Source organism: Chanodichthys erythropterus, chromosome 21 (assembly GCF_024489055.1).
Source record: "Chanodichthys erythropterus isolate Z2021 chromosome 21, ASM2448905v1, whole genome shotgun sequence".
In the NCBI taxonomy this organism is placed as follows: domain Eukaryota; kingdom Metazoa; phylum Chordata; class Actinopteri; order Cypriniformes; family Xenocyprididae; genus Chanodichthys; species Chanodichthys erythropterus.
In genome coordinates, this window is record NC_090241.1 from 615001 (window position 1) to 629889 (window position 14889).

The window sequence follows — 14889 nt, forward strand, 5'->3', positions numbered from 1 at the left end:
ATAACACAGGGAGAGCAAACATAAACAGGATTAGTATTATCGCAGGCGTATGTGAGAACTAACTGGCATATTCAGAGAAATGCAGATAACGGCATGAATATGTAAAGCAGGCGAGTTCTTTTGAAGATGTTTGGAGCTCTGCTCTTGAAACAGACAATAACGGCCTTACAAGCGCACTCATCACAGGGGCCAACTATTAAAAATGTAGTTGCTTTTTATCACTTCTGTTGCATGCACAACACAAACACATGCGCTCGCATCTGTGCAACCCGTCAGCGTTGAGATTATAATCTGGAATTTACCGCCGGATTGATATGACAGTGAAAGAGCAAACGGCCTGTTCTCCAAATGTTTGCGTTCTTTACTCCGACACAATGAAGAGAAAATTGAGTCTATTTGTCAGCTGAGTCGCGGATGAAGAATGAAAAATAATTTTCTAAAGGACGTCTCTGTCTCCTTCCCCTCCCCGCGGTGAGAAGGCAGAATCTCCGACAGTTATGGGATCTTACAGATGGCGGACGCGTCTAATATCGAAGCGACACCGGGATCGGCGCCGCGGCAGATACCAGGATGCTGATTTATAGATGCGGCTCAGAGAGTTAATTGCGGCGCACAAGTTTCAATCACTCTTTTGGGAGGTTTCTGGGACACGAGGCTGCAAATCTGCATCAACAAACACACAAACAAACAAACGCATCCATATTTCACACATTCATTTGCTTATTTGTGTTTACTAACCTCGAGACTGCACAATGCCGCTAAAATTGCCCTCCTTTCAGAATTCAATAAGCGCGATGAAACATTGACAACATGACTGCGTATGTTTGTTTCTGCTGGATGGGAATCAATCTTAGGAGTTGGAGAGAGTTCACACGCGACACACACTGTGTGTAAATCATCTGTGATGTGTTTAAGATTCGTCTTCATTTGATTCGCTGTGATTAAAATCAGTGGAAACCGCCAGTGTCTGAACTTCAGAAAACAGTTGAAGAACAGATGAAGGGAAAAGGGGGAAAAAGGAAACGCGACACTCCACCGCCCGTGTCATTTAAATGTGTGTGTGTGTGTGTGTGTGTGGCAGTAATTGCTTGCAGCTAAAAATTTCATCAACAGTACAGTAGATTCACTCCATACAGATGCAAACACACACTCTCTCTCTCACACACACACATAGACTTTCCATACATATGTTTTTTTATACTGTACAAACTGTACATTCTCTCCCCCCAACCCTACCCATCACAGAGAACTATCTGCATTTTTACATTTTAAACATCACTTGGTGTAGTTTATGAACTGTTTTCCTCATGGGGCGTGATCAAACGGCCCCACAATAGAGCTGCACGATTATGACAAAATCATAATTGTGGATTATTCCCTCAAAATTATAATTACGATTATTAATTACAATTGTCACAATTTACATTGAATGTTTTGAATAGCTTTATACCATTGTTTGAAGCAACTGCATGCCATATTTTTATATACAAAAAAAAAAAAAAATCAAGCTGAAAAAACTCATCCTGAAATGTTAAGCCTTAAAGGTCAACTATACACTGGTTTGGTTTCTTCTTAAAGGTGCTCTAGATTCAAAAATTGAATTTAACAAGAGTCCAGTACATGGAAATGACATACAGTGAGTTTCAAACTCCATTGTTTCCTCCTTCTTATATAAATCTCATTTGTTTAAAAGCCCTCCGAAGAACAGGCGAATCTCAACATAACACCGACTGTTACGTAACGGTCGGGGTGTACGCCCCAATATTTGCATATGCCAGCCCATGTTCAAGGCATTACACAAGAGCAGGCATTAACGTCTGGATCTGTGCACAGCTGAATCATCAGACTAGGTAAGCAAGAACAACAGCGAAAAATGGCAGATGGAGCAATAATAACTGACATAATTCATGATATCATGATATTTTTAGTGATATCTGTGAATTGTCTTTCTAAATGTTTCGTTAGCATGTTGCTAATGTACTGTTAAATGTGGTTAAAGTTACCATTGTTTCTTACTGTATTCACGGAGACAAGAGCCGTCGCTATTTTCATTATTAAACACTTGCAGTCTGTATAATTCATAAACACAACTTCATTCTTTATAAATCTCTCCAACAGTGTAGCATTAGCCGTTAGCCACGGAGCACAGCCTCAAACTCATACAGAATCAATGTAAACGTCAAAATAAACACTGTACTTACGCGATTAGACATGCTGCATGACGAACACTTTGTAAAGATCCATTTGAGGGTTATATTAGCTGTGTGAACTTTTTTTATGTTGTTTAAGGCAAGCGCGAGCTCTTGGGGCGTGGAGCACGAGAATTAAAGGGCCAGTAGCCCTGAATTGGCTAATTTCTAATTATGCCCCACAATAGGCAGTTAAAAAAAAATCTGTGGGGTATTTTGAGCTGAACTTCACAGACACATTCAGGGGACACCTTAGACTTATATTACATCTTTTAAAAAAAAAAAGTTCTAGGGCACCTTTAAAAATAAATAAATAAATAAATAAAGTAAAGATATGCATGGTATAATAATAGGACCTTTTGGCTGAATGTGATTTCACCAAGTACAACATGTTCCTGGATCAACATTTTTGTTGATCCTGGAACAACATTCCAATCAACCAATCAGATTTGAGGGACAAGTTTAGGCTTACAACCTGGGTTAGGTGCTTCCACAGCAGTGTTTTTTTTTTTCAACTATAATTTCCCTCTGATTTTAGGGATAAGTTATAGGTAGGGTTAGGTTTAGGGTGTTAGGAAAAGGTTAGAACTAAATTTTCAGACTGGAATCAAAATACGTTGATCCATGTCTTACTTGGCAAAATCACGGTGACCGGGCTTTTGCACCGGGTTGTTCTAGGAACTCAGTTACAGGATGACACCAGGGTGGTTCCCCAAGATCTAGGGCCATTTTCCTGGTTGCATTCGCACCGCCAGTAGGAACTCTGAAGTGACGTAAACTGCACTTGTTGTTGTGACTTTTATTTTGACAGTGCTGAGATGGGATCAGCGCTCGCATTCTCCGTCTTTATTAGTTTTGCATCTGTTTAAAGGGTTAGGTCACCCACAAATGTCATTTCTGTCATTAATTACTCTCCCTCATGTCGTTCCACACCCGTAAGACCTTCGTTCATCTTCAGAACACAAATTAAGATATTTTTGATGAAATACGTTCATAGCCAGCAATATAATCAACACTTTCAGATGCCCAGAAAGCAACTAAAAACATATTTAAGACAGTCATGTGACTGCAGTGGTTCAACCTTAACACTCTGAGGTCTGAGGATATCGCCGGCGATACCACCGTGGTTCTTTTCTTATCAGTGTGAAAGAGACTCAAAGTACCCTGTCAATGTTGCACATACAATTAAGAGTTATACACCATTTTAATCTGTGGAATATCTTCTTTTATTTGTGTAAACTCAGAGTAAAAACAAAATGTTGTGCTTTTTGTAAAATAAAGAAAACTAACATGATGCGCGATCTCTCGTCTCCCTCTGAACGAAGTCCAATCTGATAGTTCTCAGAAAATGAACTGTAACTTAGTGAATACTAATGACAAAAAAATTAGACTTATGTCTAAAAAAACGTTAAGATGTCAGGTTTTAAATTATGTAAGTCAAATCGAAGACAAACCTTCTGTGTTTATGTAATCTGTATGAAAAGAGAGCCATGTCAGAAGTCCGTGATTCAGCTCATTATCTGCTAATGCGGCCACGCCCACGGAGCCAGCGCTATTCAGACGCAAATTCAGAGGCAATACATGCATTCATCATCTCAATCGTGTATTTATTGTCTTGAAAAGTGTTTATCAGGATGTAAAAGTCATGGTTAGCGATCTCTAGAAGACATGCAGTTAGTTCCTGTTTTCTTTTCTTCTATAGATGAATTTTAGATGAGTTTTTGTTTCTTTAGCGCCCTCCGGCTGCTGTATGTATTGGAAACTCCATTCATGGAATAGCCTCTTCTTCTTTTAGATGAATTTGTGGACTAAAAATGCATAGAGCGCCCTCTGACTTCAAGGATGAATTAAAAACACCAGCGCTCATAATGACAATGAATAATAAATAAATATAACTCCTCTGTATAGAAAATTGACATAAGCATATGAGAATCTAATATTTCTCCAAATGTTCATGCTTTTAAACTAAAAGTCTATATTCAGACTCTTTGCATCACAGAAATACATTATATTTTAAAGTATAATATAAAACCATTACTTTATATTGTAATAATATTTTTCTGTATGTTTCATATATCATGATGAGCTTGAGACATCACAGAAGGTTTTTTTTCACAGCCTACCTGACTGAAATGCCTCATTAATATGCAAGTCATTTCAGCTCATTACTATCCAATTGTTTTGTCTTCTCAGGTGAGAATGGCCCATTTTCAGTGGTGATTCACGCCTCCTCGCATACTGTGTTTCTTGGCAAAAAGTGTCTTACAAAAACTAAATCAATATATTGTTTTATATGAAGGAGTAGGCAGCATAATTTGTACATAATTTTGAAGCAAAAACTCTAGTCTACAACCTCCAATACCCAGAAGTCTTGTGAACACAGATTTAATATACTTTTTTTGGCCTTATTTCAGTGACTTAAGTTTTTTGTTTTTTCAATAACCACGCATATATGTATCCAGTCACGGAAAGTAGGGACACAAGTCGGTTCTGGGGCATTTTGAGTTATTCACAGATTCTGAAAGTGTAGTCTCCAAGCTTTCCAACGATGTGTGACACATGGAAATCTGATAATGTTTGGAGAAGTTGTGGCCATTTGAAGGTAGGCATTCAAGAAAGCTCTATAGGGAGAAAAACGCCTCTAAAGTTGCAGTTCTCGCCTGTTCTCACCTGCTGGGAGTGACAATAGGGCTCATTTACATCTCATTTAGATAAGCCTACCCCCTGTAAAGCTGCATGGACCGCATACTATTAATAATAAAGGTTAATGTGCATTGTAAATGTCAGTAATTTATCTTTTTTGACTTTTATAAAAATGATTTAGAGGCTGAAATATGTGACTTTTTTGTCAAAACTCTATTTGAACTTGTGCATTGTAGATTGTTTTAAGACACTCCTTTAAAATCTGCCCATCATTTTTAATGTTATTATTTTAATGTTTATGTAAAGAAAAAGTACATATTGATGCTATTTTTATTTGTTATTTGATGGTTTTCCACATGAAACTTGGTGAATTTACTTTTTGAACAGGATTCTGTGATAACCATGATCATTTTGGTCACTACAATCATGAAATGAAATTTTCTCACATGAGAAGCCTGTTAAAGAAGAATAGGCAATCCAGGAACTAATTGGACTAACAGAGGCCAGAGATCGCTAACTATGGCTATTCAAAACACTTTTGAAGACAATAAATACACGATTGAGACGATGAATGCATGTATTGACTCTGAATTTGCGTCTGAATAGCGCTGGCTCTGTGGGCGTGGCCGCATTAGCGGATAATGAGCTGAATCACGGACTTCTGACATGGCTCTCTTTTCATACAGATTACATAAACACAGAAGGTTTGTTTTCGATTTGACTTACACGTTTTAAAACTTGACATTTCAAAGTTTTTTTCAGACACAAGTATAATTTTTTTGTGATTAGTATTCACTAAGTTACAGTTCATTTTCTGAGAACTATCAGATTGGACTTCGTTCAGAGCGAGATGAGAGATCACGCATCATGTTAGTTTTCTTTATTTTTCAAAAAGCACATTTTGTTTTTACTCTGAGTGTACACAAATAAAAGAAGACATTCCATAGTTTCAATTGATATATTACTTATGTCTCCATGACAAAAAATGGAGTATTTTAAGTCTGTTTTGCTGCAATGTGAAAAAAAACCTGCAAAACGCGCCGGCGCGTTACCCGACTCCAGAGAGGTAATGTCTTATTATGCCGCTTTCATCGTCGCTCAGATCATCTTCAGAATCAGTGATCGCTTGTTCATAAGCATCCGGCTTGTCGAAGAAGTACTTCAAAACATTTTCGGTGTAACAGCCACGGTTCTTCATTGAATTTTGATATCAGCTAGAGCCGGCCAGAGCGCTGCATAATAAGTAGCCACGCTTCCCAGTATGGAAATACACACAGACACGACACGCCCCTACTGCGTGCTAGAATCTCCGAAAAACAAGCCGATTTCAACCTCAAAATGTCCGCTTTTAAATATACCAATACAGCTATCTCAAACACGGAAAGGCTTCTTCATGATCTCAACTAACAGATTCTGCAAAAAAACGAAAATCACTAATTTTGAGAAAAAATGCTTCTTTCTCATTTTGCTCGAAAGTTGTGCTGCCGACTTGTGTCCCTGGTTTCCGTGACGGGTCACAAATGTTATTCCTTCAAAAACACGTACATGTACATGTACAAAAACAAAAACATGTACATACATGTTCCTCACATATTATTGTAGTTTAGTCTGTGCTGAATAGAGTAATGACACTTTTTCCATTAATATGTTTATGAACAACTGAAAAAAGCACAAATGTCAGGGCATGTCAAAACTTCTCCAGGCCCCAAATCAGCCTCAGACTCCAGAGGGTTAATGTTATGAAGCAACGAGAATACTTTTTGTGTGAAAAAAATAAATAAATAAATAAAAATAACAACTTTATTCAACAATATCTAGTGATGGGCGATTTCAAAACACTGCTTCTTGAAGCTCTACGAATCTTTTGTTTCGAATCAGTGGTTCAAAATGCCAAAGTCACGCCCCCCAGTGGTGAACCATTGAAATTTTGAAACACTTATGATGTAACGAAGCCTGGTTTACTGAAATCACATGACTTTGGTAGTTTGATACACGCTCTAAACCACTGATTCGAAACAAAAACAAGCAACATTCAGTGTTTTGAAATCGCCCATCCCTAGATATTGTTGAATAAAGTGGTTATTTTTGTTTTGTTTTTGCACACAAAAAGTATTCTCGTCTCTTCATAACATTAAGGTTGATCCACTGCAGTCACATGACTGTTTTAACGATGTCTTTAGTTCCTTTCTGGACCTTGAAAGTGTTGATTATATTGCTGTCTATGGACGAGTCTCTCGCATTTCATCAAAAATATCTTATTTTGTGTTCTGAAGATGAACGAAGGTCTTACGGGTGTGGAACGACATGAGGGGGAGTAATAAATGACAGAAATTAAATTTTTGGGTGAACTAACCCTTTAACAGTCCTGTCTAATATGTTATTATATAGAACTTTTATAGAAAGAAAGTCGACAGTATATGAGAGAGTATTAGCGCTTGCCGTGAGGATGATGCTCGGTGTCGCTAGCTGAGCAGAAATACTAATAATGTTTCGCTTGGTCCGCTCAAAATCACGCTGGATTTTCTCCTTAGCAAAAAGATGAGAGGTCCATCAATCACTGTTTTCCATGTTTGCAGAGTAAATATATATATATATCTGTGTACACAGCTTTTTAAAAATGGCGGGTGCTGGTGTTTCGCATTCATTCGACAGATCAGCGAACACATACGACTCTGGCGGTTCCTTCTGTGCTGGGTTAAACCTTCACACTCTGAAGTAGTCGTGATGCCTCTCGCAACATAACATGCTCTGAACACACCTCAAGCACGCAGAATAACGTATGTGGATATATTTTTGGTAATCGTGCCTTTGCACAATTACGTAATCGTGGCATCCGTAATCGTGATCAGAAATTCGATTAATTGTGCAGCCCTACCCCACAATGACATTTTCACATTTATCTCTGTAGGGACATTTGGTTAAACAAGAACACACACTCACTCACTGTCTAAGTGTACCGGAGACAAACAAACACAAGTAAACAAACGTGAATACTTCGCCAAACATAATAAACCTCATGGCATGACATTAAACCACATGTGTCATTATTCAGGTGGATATAATCACATCCACAGCTTAATTAACTTCCTGAACTCAGTTTGTGGACGATAACTATAATGATGAAGTTTTAATAATCATTCATATTTGATGAGAATAGTGATCACATCAACTATAACGATAATGACGATAACGCTGGAAACACTTTTAGAGTTTTTTTTCTGCAGCTGATGAACGATAAACATTTACAGCCAATCAGAATCCGATCACTTAAACGAGCTCAGGCATTTAAAATGATCAAATAAACAGAACGTCATTGTGCGTTGGTTTCTTTTACCTTTATAGTTATAGTGTGAATGGACTTTAAATCTGTATTTATTATGTTTGGATGGACTGAAATTTTTGAAAATGTAAATAAACATTTCTCACTATTGTGCAAAAACATTTGCAAAATCTGTCACAACATATTTTTTGTTTTGTTTTACCCACATCTGCCAATATTGCAGAAAAAAACAAAAAACAAGTGAAACTGTGGTTGGTCGCTTGACATGTCAATCAGATGGTGGGCGGGTCTTGGACAGATTAGGAAAATGGAGCATGTGTGTTTGTTTACATCAGAGCAGAATCATTCACACATCTTTATGTGAGCGTGTGTATTTCCTGCTGACAAACTGTTCAAGAAAAAGAGGGAATTGTTTTATTTTACACCAGTCCTACATCACAACTGATCTGGACTGACATTCAGTTTCATATGAGTGGAAGGATGCAGAAAACGTGCCTTTTAAAAAGGAGGGTGGGGAGGGTCAGAATCGTCTCTTTCCCTGCTCTTAATTTCTTACCAGCTTCATGTCAAAGCCGCTTCCAGAAAGAGCGAGAGAATAAAGCAGAAGTGTGTCGCGGATGAAACGTCTCCGGCGCTCTGGTGACAACATGGCCGCCCTCCCTCTGGCTGCCGTCCAAATTCCGCTCGTCTTCTGGGAAAACAGGAGGAGAAATGGAACAACTGGTTTTAATGAAACAATTACAAGACACTAATTATTATGTTAATGTTTGCCTACTATCATCAGGAACCGCTAACAGCCTTCTGCACCTAGAGGTTTAACAGCACTGCGTTTCTTCCCCAGGAAACAGAACGCTTTTCAATAGAGACACGTGTGCAGGAATATGTTCGAGTGTGTGTGTGTGTGTGTGTGTAGGCCTGGCAAAACACACGGGATGTGAGTGCTGGATGTTCCTGGCAGGTACAGCGGACCGAGGGTCAAGGGAACATCTAAATTAACAACTAAACAACATTCATCAACTAAACAAATGAAACAACGACCATCAGCAACTAGTCAAATTACAACACTGATCTTCATTTTATTCTTAAAACGAGATACATTTACATGAGAAACAAAATGTGACAAAAAATAATATCTTGTTTTTATTTGTCTGACTCAAACAAGACTTAATATCTTCAGTAAATGTATCTTGATTTAAGAATCTTTAGATATTTGTGCATAACCAGGAAGAACCATATTGTGAACCTCTGCTCTAAAAACATACTGGCGTTAGACCAACACATCAGATTTTCAATGAATATCGACTAAATGTATTAAAACTGAAAAATACGTCTTGATTTTATCCAAATCTGGCATGTCAATGCCGTCTGCAGACGACTGTACTCTTATGACACTTTTTTGCATCCATTTGTCATCTTCCTTGCATAGAAATAAACAGTGTGAAGAAATCATAAGCCATATAAATTTGGAACGACACGAGGGTGAGAAAATGATGACAGTATTTACATCTCCGGATGAATTAGTTCTTTAAAACAGTATGAATAAACAGCGAGTCCCGTGAGAGACTAAATCAAATCTGTCTAAAGGTCACTTCACTCCTTCGCTTTGTTTCACAGTTTTGGTCAGCTACCAAAAGCCGTCGGACGATTGTCTGCTGAAAGATATTCAACAGTTATGATTAATAAGCTAAATATGGCAGCGGTACTTCTCCATTTCCCTCGCTCCCCGCAAACTGAAACGTTTCCAGCCAGGCGGACTGAATCCAGCGCCGTCCAAATGCTTAATTTCATTACATGGTATTAACACACACTGGCTTCCCCCGAATGGGCGGCTTTGAGCTCTCAGGCCTCAAACAATAACCCCGAGCAGCCAGGGGCCGCCGGCACAAACGCCACGCGGGAGAGCCGTTTCATAATCCTGAAGTCTGTCAAATATTTTGATATGTCCCGCGCTCCATGGCGCGCCACCTCCCGGGCCTTTTCCGTTCTCGGGAACAATCGGCCGAGACGGACAGAGCCACCGGTTCCTGACAGAGAAAACCCGAGCTCACGCGGGCCCTGCAGCTGCTCGTCTTCCCATGAGCAGGCGGGACGTCGCTCTTAGGAAACGCCTCTCGACCTGACCCGACCGCCACACGGGTTACCCACAGTGCACTGCTGTCTGACAGGGTCACGCTCAGGAACGAACCAAACCAAAGTCTGAGAGCTTACTGTAAAATAAAGAAAAGGTCAGGGAAAAGAGCCTTCTGCACATGATATGAATGTGTGACATCACTTGTGCAGCAGGAACAGTGTGAAACAGCATGAAAATGATTCCTAGAACCAATCTTGACAGGCTGTGTTCACAATACTAGACCCACAATAATAGAAAAACAAATGGATAAAATACTCCAGTAAAACACTTGATCAAATACAACAGCACACACTCTTAAAAATCACGATTATTTATTGGCATTGCTGGTTCCATTAAGAATCCATGAAAACTTTCCATTGCACAAAAAGTTCATTATGGGTTAGAATATTAAAATGTTCTTTACTGTAAGAAAAAAATGCTTCTTATATGAACTGATCACTGAAAGGTTCTTTTGAAGAACCAAAAATGGCTCTTTTATGGCAGACCGGACTGTGTGAGATAATGTATCCCACAATGCACGCTGTTCAATCTGATCTTTAATTTCCGGGATGATTAGTACAGTATATAGCCTACTGCACAGTGTGCATTACAACATAACCATGGTCTAAAAACTACTTCCCAAGACTCTTCTTCCTAAATCCAGGACTAAAACAGTAAACTTGAATAAATCATTGCATTTAAATGAATAAACAAATATTTACACAATCAAGACAAATATTTACTAAAATCAAGATTTTATATCTCAGATTGGCTGATATTAACGATGCATTGTGTAAATTTTAGGAGGATCTATTGACAGAAATGCAATATAATATACATAACTATGTTTTCAGTGGTGTATAAAGACCTTACATAATAATTCTTTATTACCTTTAAAACATTTCTATCTCATTCACTGTGGATCCCCTTACATGTTAAGTCGGCATGTTTCTACAGCAGCCCTAAACGGAAAACTGCACGACTGGCTACTCTCTTCTGTCTCAGAGGATGACACACAGCAAATTTTAAAGTGTTGAATTCACACTCACAGTGTCAAAATTAACACTTTTTCGGGGTTTATATAGGTCCACACTAAATAGAGTTAAACTAACACTTTAAATAGAGTTACTTTTTTTACACTTGTATGGAGTTAAAACAGCACTATAAGTGTTCATAATTAACACAATTATTGGTGTTTTTCCCCCTCATTTACACTGCTAGCATTAAAACTACACTAGATGTATCAACACCAAGAGAGTTCTTTCCACACTAATATTGCGTTCATACAAACCCTGATTTGTCATTAAACGTAATCTGTATTCAGCTGAACTAAAAACACAACATTTGCATTAAATAACAGCCAATACGTTGTATCAGTTTGAACCTTTATTTTCAAGAATGACACGTCTTAGACATAACAGTTGAAACAAATTCATAATCAAATTCACCCATATGAACTCTGTAGGTCAAAAGACCCATAGAACTTCAAAATGTTAGCAGTTAAACATACTCTTTACTTCCAGTATCTGTACTTTAAATACATGATGCTCCGAAAAATTGTCATCAAAAGTTTGTCAATGCTTCCCATGCAATTCCTTTACTTTGGGAGACTCACTGGTAAGACCAACATCAGTGTTGTAGAGTGTAGCAGGAAGATAAAGAAAAAAGGACCTACATAGCAGGTAGAAACAGTAGACAAAGTTCGATAGCACTCAAGGAGCTGGTTCCTTCAGAAGAGATGAGGTGCTTCTTCAACCACAAAGAATTTGTCAATCCTGTCCTTGATCCTTCTCAATACCAGTAGGAATGGCTGGTGGCCCTCCCTCCAACTGAGATGGCCTTCAATACTGGTGCAGGACTGTAAACAGCAAAAACAAATTACATTAAACGAGACGGGGAAAAAAAATATAATATTTGCAAAAATAAATGCATAAAAACTCAGTACTAGTAATGTTTGATGAGAATTGTGCTTTAAAGGGATAGTTCACCCAAAATAATGTTGTTCCACTCCCGTAAGACTTTTGTTCATCTTTTAAATACAAGTGAAAATACTGGAAGATTTGTCCATTTGATGCTTTAAAAAGTTCATAAAGGGATTGTAAAACTAATCCATACAGAGTTTAGCACTTTAGTCCAAATTTTCTGAAGAGACACGGCCACCTTATGATGAAGATATTGATTTTAGGCTTTTATTCACATTAATCAGCACAAATAGTTCTTGTGAAACGATGCTGCATAACACTGAGAATAAACTCATGCGTGAATTCCCGTTTACCATATCGGATCTGTTTGTGTTTATAAATGTTTATATGTAAATAAAAAGACAAAAGTTAAATGTTCACATAATGCAAGTCTTCAGAAAATACGGAACAACTTTCATTTGGATTAGTTTTATGATCTCTTTATGAACTTTTTGAAGCATCACAGTGGTATTGGTATACTGTCAATGAATTGAAAAATATCAGATTTCATTAAAATAACTATATTTGTATTTTGAAGATGATCCAAAGTCTTAGGGTTAGGAATGTCATGAGGGCGAGTACAAATTAGATTTCAGTAAATTAACCCCTTAATAAAAATAAAAGCTGCACTCCACACATTTTTATGTCCTTATTGAACACCTGACATCAGATCATCAGCTCATTTGCAGGGAGTTCCATGAATTGAATTGTGGGTCCCCATGCAGGATGACTGAAAACCACTGCATTATGGTATTTACAACCATAACCATAATTTCAAAGTTCATAACGACATTGCAACAGTATTGCAAGTTTTACCTTATGGAAGTGCACAAGTCTGTCTTATCATAGTCTTCTTTCTCGTCACTGGATTATTTTTTCAGGGAGTCATGGACAATCTGATTAAACGACAACATTACGGGTTACAACTTGAGACTAGTAAAATGATGGAAGGTAATCATTACAGAAATTAATTGTGAAAAACAACATGCATACCTGTTTGCCATCACATCTAATCTGTCACTGGCCTTTGTTTGCTGGTTTTGCGCTGCTGTCTCTTTATGGTCAGACAAAGAATGAGTACATGTGCTGGAGGTTGAGGATCTTGTGTGTGACTAAGAGAGAAAAACAAAATTTAATGTTTCATGTCTATAAAAGTCTTAATTCATACAGGGCTAAAGATAAAACATTTACACCATATTATGGAGACCTTAAAAGAATGCCTGAAGTGTTAAAACATTAAAGTATTAATATTTACCATTCAATTCACATTTATTTGTGTAGCGTTTTTTTTCTTCTTCCCACAATACATATTAGTTTCAAATACCAAATACCATCAGGATTACCACCAGACATCTTAAATTTAAATTGGTTACTTAAATTTGTGTCCTCAGTGTCTGTCTTTTTTTTTTTTTTTTAACAATATCATAAATACAGAAAATGTTTTTTTTTTTTTGCAAACTCAAATAGCAAAGCTGGAAACAAGCCCTGTTGACTTTAAGCACAACTGCTATATGACTGGCTTTAGTTAGTTATTGTCAAAGCCACAGCACTTACCTTCATTTAGAAAATCTTGAAATGCACCATAATGAACTTTCACCGGCATGACGACAGCTGTTGATCAAGAAAAATGCAAATAGTTCATTTTAAATAAAGTCCAGCGAACAGATGCAATCAGAAGCTCAATTTGTCATCTCACAAGTTATGTTAAAGTGAGATTGCAAAATACTAAAGTAACGAATGATTGCAAATGAAGCGCACACATCTCTGGTTCTGGAACGGGTCTTTCCATGCGTGGCCAGAAATATAACCGCGACGCGGTTTCACTAGAATTCGAGCGCGGGGTGCAGATTCGCGCCTAACAATGCTGCACTTACACGGGCCGAATGACACAAAATATGAGACAAAGTGCATATTATTGCCTAAATTTGCCAGCACAAATATTAGAGCCTCAGGAAGTGGGAAATAGATGCTGCGTTATTTACGTTAATTTGTTTTAGCGCATTTAACATGAATCACAGAAAATATTGTCTATTTTTCAGTCCAAAGTCTAAAATATCGGCGTCAAATGTGCAAATTAATCAGCATTAAATAGACTTACCTTAGTTTGCAAACTGGCCTTGTGGCTCGTGTCGGCACGGTCTGGCATGCAATCAAATCATAAATAATGTTAGCACTCAAACAATGTGTTGGAACTTAGAAATGTAAAATAAATGTGAAAATGGACAGAATTAAGAGGTAAAAGAATATATTATACCTGTTTGAGCACTATCCGCTCCTCGTGCTCGTCTGCCATTAATCCAAACGGAAATAATGTGCAACGACCGGAAATAGGATCAACTCATCTCCAGTGTCAATTAGTCAACTCGCTGAAATAACACTGACTCTGAACAATGGTTTACACTGTAAGTGTTGATGTCCTTCAAATCAACACCAGAATCAACACTTTTCAACACTGGAAAATTAACACCATAAAAACAACTCTAAACAACACTGGAAATGTTGCTGTGCATCTTTGTCCTGTGTTGGCCACCGTAGCTTCTTAATATTGCAATTCGCAACCTCACCACTATATGCCGTGAAAATGTACACATTGCACCTTTAATGCAATATCACACGAGCAAAGATGCCGTTGCCGTATATCAGCAGCGATGTGATGTGGCCGTGGCCACGAATGTAAATAAATAAGAAAACAGACTCAAGAAACTC

At 37.8% G+C, this 14889-nt stretch overlaps 1 long non-coding RNA gene across 1 annotated transcript; it reads right to left on the bottom strand.

The window, feature by feature from the left end:
- Positions 1-11679: 11679 nt before the first annotated feature.
- On the bottom strand, positions 11680-13297 carry LOC137010712 (uncharacterized). Its single transcript, XR_010893398.1, has 3 exons — positions 13177-13297; positions 13000-13079; positions 11680-12080 (listed from the first exon to the last, which is right to left on the bottom strand). It is a non-coding gene; the product is annotated as an uncharacterized lncRNA (long non-coding RNA).
- Between the last annotated feature and the right edge of the window lie 1592 nt (positions 13298-14889).